This window comes from Homarus americanus, unplaced genomic scaffold (assembly GCF_018991925.1).
Source record: "Homarus americanus isolate GMGI-L3 unplaced genomic scaffold, GMGI_Hamer_2.0 scaffold48141, whole genome shotgun sequence".
In the NCBI taxonomy this organism is placed as follows: Eukaryota; Metazoa; Arthropoda; class Malacostraca; order Decapoda; family Nephropidae; genus Homarus; species Homarus americanus.
Window position 1 is genome coordinate 13,953 of NW_024739600.1, and position 13,455 is coordinate 27,407.

General features: G+C 38.6%; 1 pseudogene; it reads right to left on the minus strand.

Moving 5' to 3' along the window:
• Positions 1-9,856: 9,856 nt before the first annotated feature.
• On the minus strand, positions 9,857-11,646 carry LOC121874958 (annotated as a pseudogene).
• Positions 11,647-13,455: the final 1,809 nt, after the last annotated feature.

Genomic DNA, 13,455 nt, shown 5'->3' on the forward strand with positions numbered 1-13,455 from the left:
AAATCGATTTTCGGTTTCAATTTCATATTCTATCCCAGACCGTTTTGAGCTTACCTAAGTCCCATTTGACTTTGTTTATTTTAGGTACCACTAAATTATTTGTCATCCATTTTCTTCTAAAGGATCTGATTTCAGAGAAAATCTATGTTTCAAGCACTAACTTAAAAAATATTTACATGGAAGATCTCGTCATAAATAGCATGTCACATGATTATCCGTAATAACTTTTCAAAATTGTTTTGCCATCATATAAGTGGGATCTTTGCCTGGGTATAAGGAAATAATCAACATAATATCGGTGGACGATTTTAGCATAAAAAGGTTTTTCGTGACAGTTTTTGATGAGTATTCAAAGAAACTGAATTAACACTGACTGAACGCAAAAAATGACCTGGTTGTGTATGTTGACAATTAACTGATATTCTAGGCCCATTGTGAGAAGAGGGTGAATCAGGCAACTAAATTAATGTATTAGGCCTTATAAGGTCGTTCAGATAATCACGAAAATTGTGAGCAAGTCTCAGGTTGCTGATCTGACTTTCTGCCTCATTTACACACAATTGCAGGGTCTCAATTGTGTTCTTACTAGTGACAACACAACATACATATATTGTTTCTCACTTTTGATTTCTTTTTCAGTTTGTATTTCTTTACGGTTCTTTATTATTATTATTACATTTTCGCTCCTAGGCACCAATGTGGGTCAGTGACCTGTGCCTGGTGGGCTGATCCCGCAATAAAAAAGAGCCTCGTAATTATAAACAAACCCATATTTTTACTGCATTCCACGTTTTCTGTAGGCTCTTCTGGGATAATATACAGAAAACTGTAGGGTTAACGTCCATTTTATACTCACAACAGTGTTCAGAAATAATTTCTTATTTAAAGTAAAAAAGGTAAATCCCTACTGTATTTGGCTGATGACATTTTCAATTTCATAGATGAAACTGTTTTTCAAGACCAATTTGTTCTCATCTTTTCAGTGGTGATAATCATTTCTTGTGCAAATATAAATATTTTTTTTGGGGAAGGGGACAGGGAGGGAGGTTTGCACTGCTCATACCATGGCAAACCTTCCAAACCTGACCTTGAATACGAATTTTGCTAAAAAAAATTTTCATGTGTGTCAATTGAAAGAATGTTTTAAGAATACCAACATATGTTATTATAGAAAATTGAGACTCCAATTGACACTGAATTGCTACAAGAAGATCTCTGTCAGCATCAGGAATATTCAAAGAAATGGCTGGTAAGATTCAACACCATGAAATGCAAAAGGATGCACCCAGGTCATGCCAACAAGACGACAGAACAAATATGAAAAGGACCTGGGTGTGTATGTTGACTATGAACTAAAGTTCTCAGACCATTGTGAGAAGGTGAGGGTTGCTCCTTATACCTAGATGCTCTTTCCCTCTTCAGACAACAAATCAGGCAAAAACAGTACAGGTGGATTATCAAAATCCGGCAACCTCGAACCTGAGGAGTGCGGATTTTCGAAAATGGTAACGGACAGGAAACTGTGTCATACCTCAAAGACCCTCGGATGTAAACTTTTCCGATAACAAGCAACTTACATCTATGGGTACCGCAGCATTAGAGCAGCACATTACGTGGCCGATCCCGGCTTTAAACCCGATGGCGATTCTGCATCCTCAGTTGTCAGAGTTCTTTTTGGCGTACATCTCCAAATAAGGCAGTCTCGTCAGCATTGTACACTTGTTCAGGACTTAAATGTTCATCACTAACTAACTTTGAAATTCATCCACATAGGCACTAGCTGCATCCTTGTCTGCTGAACGTTTTTCACCACATACTGCACGAAACTGTAAGCCGTGATGCGACTTGAAGCGTTGCAGCCAACCTTCTGTATAGTCACACTTGTGTTGCAATCCCAGCTCTTCATGAAACACTTTGGCTTGTTCCTTTAATAAATCACCAGAAATTTCCACACCTTCACTTACACGGTTTAAACCAGGTTATGAGAACTTGGTCTAGTTCACTTTTTCCTCTCCGACATTGACTTCCTTACAAACATTTTCCTTTTTGATCCACTTTCATAAAAAGAACTTTAACAGTTTTTCTTTGTTTTTAATATCATACACTGTTGAAGAGCGATGCTGTATGTTTCACAAATGGTTTGCCCGAACATGCCGCTATCAAGTTTTTAAGCACTTCCACTTTCTCTCCGATCGACAACGCCGCGATGTTTACGTTTTCGCCACCGCTTTTCTTTGCTGAATCCATGATGGGGCTATACAGCAGCAATTAAATGATAAAATCAGAAGGAATGAGCATGAATGCTTGTTAGCAGGTGCAAGCAAGACCCAACAGTCGATTCTGGAGTACAGCGCTATCAAAACAAAAAGCGGCGTGAGCCTCACGAGATATTGGGGGCCTACGAAAAATAAAACGAGAACTTTTCTTCCCCTTTTTCTACAGGTTATTATTAAATTGATACTGAGGTACTTTTTCCATTTCTTTATTACTTAATCCTATTGTGTCCACCAGCTAGCTGTGCTTCTTGTAAACAAAACTATTTCTGTACTGTACAAGAACAGCTGATCTAACCCATTTTCTTTTACTCAATTCATGGCAAACATCACTGAATCTTATTCTTTCGACATCATATTTTATAATTAGGTACTAGCTTGTGTTATTAGTGAATATGCTGTCAAATGGAGCCCATATCTTGGAGGTGCCTAAGGCCTCACGAAAGTCTTAACCCGTCACTGGGGCGTCCAGAAAACAATGGTGCGCAAGGCAGGAAATTTGAAAATGCGCTCGAAATCCATGCCGGAAAACTGAAGGTTCAGTTTATCAATGCTGGATTTTATGGTCAACCTGTATCTAGCAATTGCGATGAATGAATGAAATTAAAATCAGGGAGGACCGATAATGACAGCCTGAAAACCTGTGGAACAGAGGGACATTCTCACCAACCCTCACACTACTTATTGGTACAGTACCCGGTAAGTTATTTTGAGACTGACTCTCAGAAGTACACATTATTGTAAAATTTTCTATTACATAAAATAGAATGCCTCTGTGGAAATGAAAATATCTTCCAGTTTCTCAAAATACAACAATTCCATAAAACAAAGTCCTTTGACAGTACAGGTACAGTATTAGTCTTTTCTGTAACTAAAATACTAAATAGGAGGTTTAAAAAAGTCTCCTTTGCCATGTTTATTTTGTCCAATTCCTAACAAACTGATTATAGCAAACATCTAGGTTAAGAAACTGATTAAGTTAAAAATTTCTCAGTAGACACCAAGGTTGGTGGATAAACGAAGAAACTTCAGGACCAATGTTAGGGAAGAGACAAGCTTCTAGGCATAACATAGACCACAGGTCAGTTAGGGTAAAGGAAAAGAGGTTCAAGACATTGTGATGACAGATGGCAAGGTCATGCAGGAATTGAAAAAGATGTTTAAGGACAATCATTGGGGCAGATGTCACCAACAGCACATACAAGAAGCCTCCCAGTCACAGATTTCAGCCTGGGATTGAAGAGTGTGCCTGCAGCACAATCTCCTCTGTAGCATCATAGCCATTGCTGAGTTCTGATCAAAAAGAAAAACATCAACATACTATACTGTACTGCACTGTTCACCTGTATTAGCACATCAGGCACCATAAATATCAATTAAGCACTGTTTGTAAAAATAGGCTCTCTCATTTATAGGAAATTATATTAAAATCATGAAGGAATATTTTATATCATAAAATTATCCTGCATGAAGATGTGAGGAATTGCTTTTTTTCCTCTTTTTTTTGGGGATTAGCCCACCCGGGCACAGGTCACTGACCCTATCAGGGCTTGAAAGCCAGACTTGAAGAGTTTTACTCCTGCTTTGGTTAAAATAGATATATATGTATAGTTGTCAAGAATGGATAAAGTAATAAAGGAAGATTAAACTAATACACACAATTGAGAAGTACAGTAAAAGGATAGAAACAAAGACTGATTGGCATAAGTGAGAGACATGAGAGAGACTGCAAGGGACCAGGTATGCCAATGCAAAAAGACAAAACACAGGCCATACTATCCTCAAAACATAAAGGAATTGAATTCATTTGTCACCTTGTTGGACTACATCCTAATACCAAGCTTCAAGGAAATTCCTATAAATTTGTTCTTTTTACAAGAAGCCCAGATGGATGCACTCATTTCATACACACATGGACAGATGTCATACTATCATCACATCTCAAACTGTTCGATTTCGGTTTAACGTGGGCAACAAAGAGAGAGAATAAGCATCGTAAGTACACAGGGATTATAGGTTGCAGGTACTGTACAGTACAAGAAAATATGACACACCATGTGGCATGCATGGAGATGAAGAAAAGGTAAAGTTATATATTGGATAGTACTGTACACAGGAGATACCACAGCTGCCAAACAATATATTCTTATTTTTAAAAAGTATCAGTACTCAAACAATTTCTGATGTCACTAATACTATACAAACAACATAAATATTACAGTAATATGAAACACTAGAAAAATTATGGTACTTCTACGTCAAAATTTACTAGTATTTCTTCTACATATATCAATGGCGACTCTATAAAAAAACACCTCTTATTACAACAAATACTACAAGAACAATACAACTTTAGTATTTCAACTGTCATGAGTTACACTTCTGACACTAAAAAAACCACAACTACATGACACCTAACACTACATGAACTGTTAAAGTGTGGACACTCACGGGGAGCAGAGGTAGTAGTGGTGGCAGTTATCATGTCAGCATTAGGGCCAGGCTTTGAACACACACCATCAGGAGGAGGAAGGCAGGGAGGTAGTGGGGGTGGTGGTGGTAGCACTCGGTCCTGGTGATACAATGTCACAATAACAAATACAGCATGCCTTTAAAGTTCGGTGGGGTTAGGTTCTCAAAATGGCGAATAACATTTGCTGACGAGAGGGTGGGGGTAGATTTTTACCGTGATGCAAAGAAATGTATATTTCCTTTATGTGTTTCCCGTAGGACAATTACTTTTACTGTATTGTATATGTGTGTGTGTGCATAGACACACACAAACACATCCAAATAAATAATAATGGGAAAATCATCACAAATAATCAGGAACAAAACAAAATTGTATTAAAATGTGAGTCTACCCTACAATCTCAAGAATGAGTGGGGTCCCTGTCTTTTCACTTTTTTTTTTTAACTTTATCCTTTTCACCACTGATCGGCTCGTTAGCTGCTTGGGCAATCAGTCACATCTCTGATTACTTTTTCCTTTTCTTTTATCCTCTTCACCAAAGATCGCTTCGTTAGCCGCTTGAGGATCGGGTCACGCTCTTTGTTAGGCACTGTTGGCAAGTACTGGGCATGCACCGGCTCTGAATGTACCTGAACACTGCTCCAGTGTTGGTCAAGTCTTGTCTTGAAAGAGCTCACACTCGGTGCCATCACAACGCTTTCTGGCAGATTGTTCCAAGAGTTCACAACTGTCACTTCGAAAAAGGTTGTCCTCACAGTTTTCCGAACTTGCGGCATCTTCAACCTTGAGCTGTGACCTCCCTTGTGGGGCGAGCATCCGCACCTCCAGGTAAGGACACTGACAGAGTAGTGCCCCTTGAAATGCTTATACACCTCAGGGTCGCCCTCGCCCGCCTGTAGTATAAGCTAGGCAAGTTCAGGCGCTCCTTTGAACATTTTCAATCAACTGACAGTCCCTAGTATATCTCGGGCCCAGACGGGGTGACAGTACTCCAGATGGGAAAGCACTTAACTCTTGAAGATTGTTATGAGGGACGGACCGCCTAGATATCTGAACGATCTTCTTATAAGACCTAATAATTTATTTGCCTGATTTACCTTTTCTGGCAATGGCCTGAGAACTTCAGCTCATTGTCAACATGCACACCTAGGTCCTTCTCACATTCCTGTCTCAAATAGTGCAGTTTCATCATCCTGTTGGGACATATGAAACGCCTCCCACGCTGGTACGCCCCAGGTGCATCCTCTACTTTCACAGTCCGCCTGGTTTTTGATTTCCCGAAATAACTTGGAGTCATCAGCAAACATTTGTGTGAGGAGTGTACAACGTCAGGCATGTCATTTATGAAACAAACAAACAACAGCAGGCCCAATACACTGCCCTTGTGGTACCTCGCTTTGTGACAGGTACGGATGAAGATTTCCTGCCATTAACCACCACACACTGCTTGCGGTCAAGTAGAAAATCTTCTATCCACTGAGGACTTTTCCCCGAATTCCGTACTCTTTCCAGTTTGATTTTCAGCCTTACATGAGGTACACTGTCGAAAGCCTAGGAAAATCGAGGTATATATTGTCGAATTTACCACCCCAATCCAGAATATGGGTCCAAATATCCAACACTTTGAGCAATTGTGTTAAGCGGAGGTCCCAAAACCGTGTTGGCAATCCTTTAAGTTGTTTCGTATTACCGGTAGAAGTTCCATCGTGGCATCTCTGATAATACTCTCAAGTACTTTACATATTATGCTGGTCAGGCTCACCGGTCTATAGTTGTTCGTGGAGGACGACGCCCTTCTTGAAGATAGAATCGCATAAGACACTTTCCAATCACTGGGGACCTTTTGTTCATCCAGGCATTTACAGAACAAGATCTTCAGGGGCTCGGCAAGCTCATTACACAACCTCTTAGCACTCTAGGATGCAGGGTGTCAGGGTCGGACTGTTATGGACTTTAGCTTTGACAGTTTATTTCTTTTCCCTGTCCTGGCTGCAAAATGACAGCAACTTTAAACTACCCTTAAGACATTCTTGGGTACATCCAGAGTGAAATCAAGGCCCATGAATTGTCAGGGCATACAGTGGTCCCTCGGTTAACGAGCACAATCTGTTCCAGCAAGCTCAACCAACAACTTGTTAACCGAAACCATTGTTTCAATGGGTTTTTGGGTAATTGGTTCCAGCTCACCGAAATTGCATAAATTCAACAAAAAGGTAGAAAAGTACACTTACTTTGAGATGTGTATGTAGAAGGCTCCTGGATGATGATGTGATGGGAATTAGAATGGGGTGGAGGAGAAGGATGAAGAGAAGGCATTGGGGTGGAAGAGAAGTCACCCCATGGCACCATTTCACTTATAAGATTTTAGTTCTTGGTGTAATTCAAGATTATTTTCTTTAAATCAACACTCACTGCATTATATATTGTCAATATGTAAAATAAATTTCAAAATGACCAATAATTTGCTTGGAAACACAGAAAAGCATTCAGTTGAAGAGAGTCTCAAGCAAGATGTTACCTCCACTGAAAACAGAGAGACTAATGGTCATCTGGTGTGTTAACAGGCTGGATGGCACGCCAGAAACTAGTTTTTACCTTCAATTATGTTCAATATTTGGTTAAAATGACTAAAAAGTTAATATTAAACTTTTAAAAATTATTGAATAGTATAAACTTCTTGATATTTACTAAAATAGTAAGGAATTTAAGCCCTAAAACCGATTACTGTATTGGCGACTAATACTACAGCTGATGGACCGCCAAATGCTTAAAAACATGTTGAAGCCGTTCAGAAAAAATCGTTAATCGAGGATTGCTCGTTAACCGGGTTAAGAATCTTATGAAAGGTAAATCGTTAACCGAAATTCGTAATCGAGGCGCTATTAACTGAGGGATCACTGTATATATATGTAACATATGTGTATGTAATGTATATAATGTATGTATGTATGTATGTATGTATGTAATGTATATAATGTATCTATAACATATGTATGTATGTATGTAAGTATATAATGTATCTATGTAACATATGTATGTATGTATGTAATGTATATAATGTATCTATGTAACATATGTATGTATGTATGTAATGTATATAATGTATGTATGTATGTATGTATGTAATGTATGTATATTGTATGTATGTATGTAATGTATATAATTGTATGTATGTATGTTTGTATATAATGTATCTATGTAACATATGTATGTATATGTATGTAACATATGTATGTTATGTATGTATGTATGTATGTAATATATGTATGTATTTATATACCATATGTATGTAGTACTAAATGTAACAAATATATATTAAAATGTAGGTTGGAGCACAAAGTTGAAATAATGTAACATAGTAACACACCTGTCTTGATGGTACAACAACCACAACTTACGCGAAGTGGTAGGGTGGGTGGGGTGGCGAGAATTACATGGCCAGAGAAGGTCTCCCTCGGGGTCTTGATGAGGTCGAAGGTGCGGCCAAGAATACCACGGAAGTCGTCCTGCCTCAATACTCCAGACCATCATACCGCCAGGTTCTTGCTCTAGCATAGTTGGCCTACACAAGCAACAAAACACCATCAGTGCCAAATGAAGAATATTACTATCATAAAAAATATATTTCTCTATGCAGCACAAAGGAAGATTTAAAAAAAATCCAAAATAGCTACTTAATCCCATAAGAGTCCAACGACGTGTACCTTCACAACGCAGGAGTCGTGGTCATCATAGGAGCACCAGATTCTACTGTGGCTGTAGCTGTAGGTGTAGGGCTCTTCATACCTGGTGCTGTCTCTACCACCCAGTCACTCTCTGTCTTCTGAACTCACAGATCTGTGCCAAAGACAAGTTAATGAATAAGTACATGATCAACCTATCCTGGCATTCTCACACAGTTTCTAGACTGAGGAAAAATTAACTGTACACTCACTCCTCCACTTATCACATACCATAAATTTCTAAGCTTACATAACTGTGTATCATTATGAGCATCAAGGATGTTCATTACCTCATTGTAGCCTTAACATTCCTGGACTCCTGGTGTAGGGTCCTGCAGGTCCTGGTGGCTGGCGGGGGCGTAGTAGCCATGCTCATCTGTGTTAGAGTTCAGCTTCCAGCAGCGACTACAGAGGTACACCAAGGCGATCTTGGTGCTTGGCATTCCTCCATCAATCCAGTAATTCACAGCAAAGTCCTACAGTATAAACATAAAGACATTACATGACATGGCACAGTCCCCATATGACATGTATATTACCAGTATATCCATTGTGTAATTTATTTTGTCACACACTACCACAATATTTTCTTAGTTTCAAGCATATTTTTTTAAGTACAAAATTCATATTCTTGGAATGTCTCTGTCTCAACTATTAAGACAGTGTGAAACTGAATTTAAGATAAAACAATTCTCTGTTCCTATTATAATAAAAATTTAACTTATAAAGGCATGGTGCAATCAACATGTTGACCATATACCGTAATATTCATGACTATTAATCTTACACAGGCTGTGTGCAGTAGCACAAGGTATATTATCAGTATACAGAAGTGTGCACTTCATGGTAGATCAGAGAGGCCGTGACTCACCTGGTTGAGGTAGACATTATCTCCCGTGTCGTCGGGTACTGGTAGAGGCCAGACTGGTGGTGGGTGTAGGGGTCCCAGGCACCATGCAGGTGTATGCCATCAGGTTGATGATATCAAGATGCTTAGCCATACCGGGATATCATAGGCCGGGTCGATGGTGAGCTTACCGCCTGACACACCGCCAGGATCATGTTGTTAGCGTGTAGCGCTGAGAGGTCTGACAGAAGGCTGATGAAGTTCACCTGTGAGCAGCAACACCACATGTGTCAATGATTCTGGTCTGTCATGAAGCACTTCCATGTAGTCTCTGAGGCCCTGTGGTTGCTCTATATTTCAACAAAGTCTAACCTGCCTTGTGGTCACTTTATAAGTTCAAAATTTAATGTGAGGACTTTTCTGGTAAGTAAGTTAGAGCAATATTTCTGAACTAGGCATACATGTGGAATGTGTTTGTTGAGTTCTTATACTCGAGTTATTTTGTTATCCCAATATAATTAGTAAATTGGACACACTCACAGTGGCACATAAACCATTAACTCACCTTGTCCTCCGCTTCCCTCCACGCTGTGTTGGACTCCCAGTCCATATCCAGACCATCAAAGTTGTGGGCCTTCAGTAGGTCTATAACTGAGTCAACGAAGATCTTTCTTGGCAGGATCCTTAGCCATCTAAGGCCAGAGGAAAGATCAATATATCACAGATTTATAGACATATGTGAATACAGTACTGTATTTCCTAATTCATGGTCTATAGCTTTAATTCACAACTCATTACAAACCAATGAAGACCAATTTTTCCAAAGGTCCTGATTCTTCAATAAATAATAATCTCAAAACATGTGTTTCACTTACACTGGAATACTTGGTGGATCCTCGTTCCAGCCACCAATAGCTAGGATGGTGACCAGGTCTGTATTCTGCTCCTTGGAGGGCAGTGAACCTGTTGTAGGCATTTACCATAGTTTTCACAAAAACTCGTTGTATGGGTCCAACACCTGTAATCAGAATTCCTTAACACAAGCTACTCAATGGAATTTCAAATTTGGACTTAAATAGAAAAGATTAAGATACTCACAAGAGGTACAAAATATCAGTACTAGCCAGTGAATGTTGGTGACCATCACTGAGGGCTCTGTTTAATACACTTCTCAGAGTCCAAGTTCTAATTTAAAGTGAATTAATAAATAAAGTGCTGAATTATTGAAAACTTTGAAACCTTGTCCAATTTATTATTACTTCTGAGGGTTCATGAGAAATTCCAAATGTCTCTTGAAGTGAATTACTAAACTGGTTAAAAAGAATAGTCATGCTCTCAGCCAACCAGAAGTTACCAAAGATAAACAATTTGAAAAACTAAAACCTCATGCTAATTATTTCAAAGGAGTGATTTTTTAATTGAAGTGCATCAGGTGATTGGTTGTGCAGTAAATAAAATGGCTAGAAAATGGTGACTTACAAACAACAAACAAGTCAAAGTGGATTAATATATGGCATGCTTTTCCAAGTGTTGTTGTTTTTCCTCATAGTGTAGGATTTGGCCTTTAAAATCCAAATTTTCTACAAAGAGATTAAGGGTTTCTTTTTAAGAAAAAATTTTAATAAAATTAATTTAAAAGATAAGGTTACTTGATGTGGAGAGATAAAAAATCCTAATGTAATATTTGTATTAAAGAATTAATTCACAAGTTCTGTTCTGGCTCTCCTGATTTGGATGGATCACAAGATGTTCAAGAAATAATTATATTGTGGCATCTCACCTTGATTTTACTCCCACCAAGTCCAGCAAAACCAAATATGAGGTGAGTACAGATGGCTGGGTCAATGTCCTCAACATCAAACTTGGCATTACCTGGCCTGTACACGGCCCAGGACCCATAGTAGCACACCATCAAGCCATCATCAGCAGCTGGATCAGTAAACAGGAATTATATGAATGATCTAGTCATGTGAGAACAAAACTGATAAAATATGTTATCACTCGTATAGTAAAGTGATTCTATAGATGGGTGTCTCTATAACAACAAAGAACTCTAATGACAGTGGTATGGTCTGATGAAATGTCCACATTCGATAATACAGAACACTTCCAATTATGTCTACATTGACACAAAGACAAGATGATCAAGAACAATACAGTAGACTGAATATTGAATCTGTGTCACCTGAAACGGCGAGGGCAAGTGCCAGCAGTGAGAGAGGCACCAACAGCTTCATGGTGTATGTTGGTGACGACTAGGCTTTTTAGGTCTGCTCCACCATTTATATCCAGTGATTTTGATTCACTTCAACACGACACACAATCAGTACCTCCTGTGCACGCTGCTGATATACCATGTCTCCAGGCTGTGGGAAGACAGCTGTCAAGTAAGAAGTTACCAAATCCAAAGCTTCTCACATAATTAGTAAAATATCTTTAGTAAACTAATATAAATCATTATACAGTACAGTACTGTACTGTAATGACAACTAAGTGGGAAAAAGTATGACAAACAGTATGTAATACATATACACTTTTCCTCATTAACAAACAATTGGGAAGTCAAAATATTTTACTATTATCTTATTAAACACATTCAAGTTTCTAGTCATGAATATATTGAACCACCCTGACTTGAATTCACCCATTTCATACCAAAATTACACAGTATTAGTCCAAGAGTTATCCCTGGTGCTGTAACAGCTGGGTCATTTCCTACAATTTCTAGAAAAAGCACAGAACAAAGACACAAACATCCATGTCTTGTAACTGAACAAGTGTTGCCAGATACAGAATATAATATTCCATCTGGTACTAATGCACTGGTGTAAGATAGTGTAGTGGGTAAGGCACTGGCAATGCCATCACCTGCAACCTTCCCAAGCTTATCAAACTTGACTTTTATGTTATATACTGAAATATTTAATAATGCCCAAGGCTATTCAACCTATTGTTAGCTTTAAGGAAACTCGTAATGAAGCTACACTTGCACCACGGTGATTTGAGATGCTAAAAATAGTTATTTAATATCTAATTACTTAATGGTGCCTGGACCTAGTATATCTAATTACTTAATGGCGCTAGAACTGCAACTACTGTTACTTGATGATAACTGTAATCATAAACTACTGTCACTTAACCTAAAGATCAACAAATGCACGTGTACCTGGATCATTAATTAACCCGGGTGGGATACACTACCAGACCAGGGTTGGTGTATACTGTTATTTGGTGGTAACTAACTACAACTACTATACAATAGTACCCCGGACATGCCACTGGGAATTACGGGGTACCGCGGAAAGTGAAACCGCAGAAAGTGAACAACAGAACATGTGGGATTAATTCCAATAGTGACTGGCCTGACCCCAAACTCTTTTCAGACACAATACCACGTTGTAGTAAAATTACATCTTAATTTTATGATGGTATGCACACACAATTAATAATTCAGAGAAATATCAATAATATTAGTTTTTAACACTTACATTAGTAGAAAAGATGGCTGGGCACACAGAGATGGGGGGTTGGTTCCAGCAGAGGGCAGATTATTGGCCCACACCTGTATCACTTGTATCAAATGTATCACTATCCACCACATAGGCTTGCAGGGCCTCTTTGTCAAACCCTCAAAGTCCATAAAAGTCTATATCCTCACTATCACTGACTTAGGCCGGCTGTGGTGGCGGTGAAGAACTCGGTAATGTTTTGATGACTGGGCGACCTTTTGTGCCATCCTGCCCACGCCGCTCTCCAGATATGAGTAGATGCACCATGAAAGTGAAAGTTCGGTTCGCGAGGCACCACTTGAATGAGAAACGATAAAGCCGGGTAATACTGTACTGTTATTTCATGATACATAAAATATAATAAAAATACCCTGTTATGCTACTTTATGATGTATGCAGAATAATAAAAATAATTCTACTTATGCCTACAGAAAAAAAATAATGCTGCTTTATGGTGCCTAGAGAATGATAACTAATGCTACTTTGTGGTGTTAGGAGCACTATAACTATTGATACCTTATGGTACTTGGATCAATATTCAACGAGCTTGATCTAATGCAGTATAATATAATGGTAAACTAGAATGTGGTATGACATTCAAATATTTGCTACTGTAATAGATCATTTCACT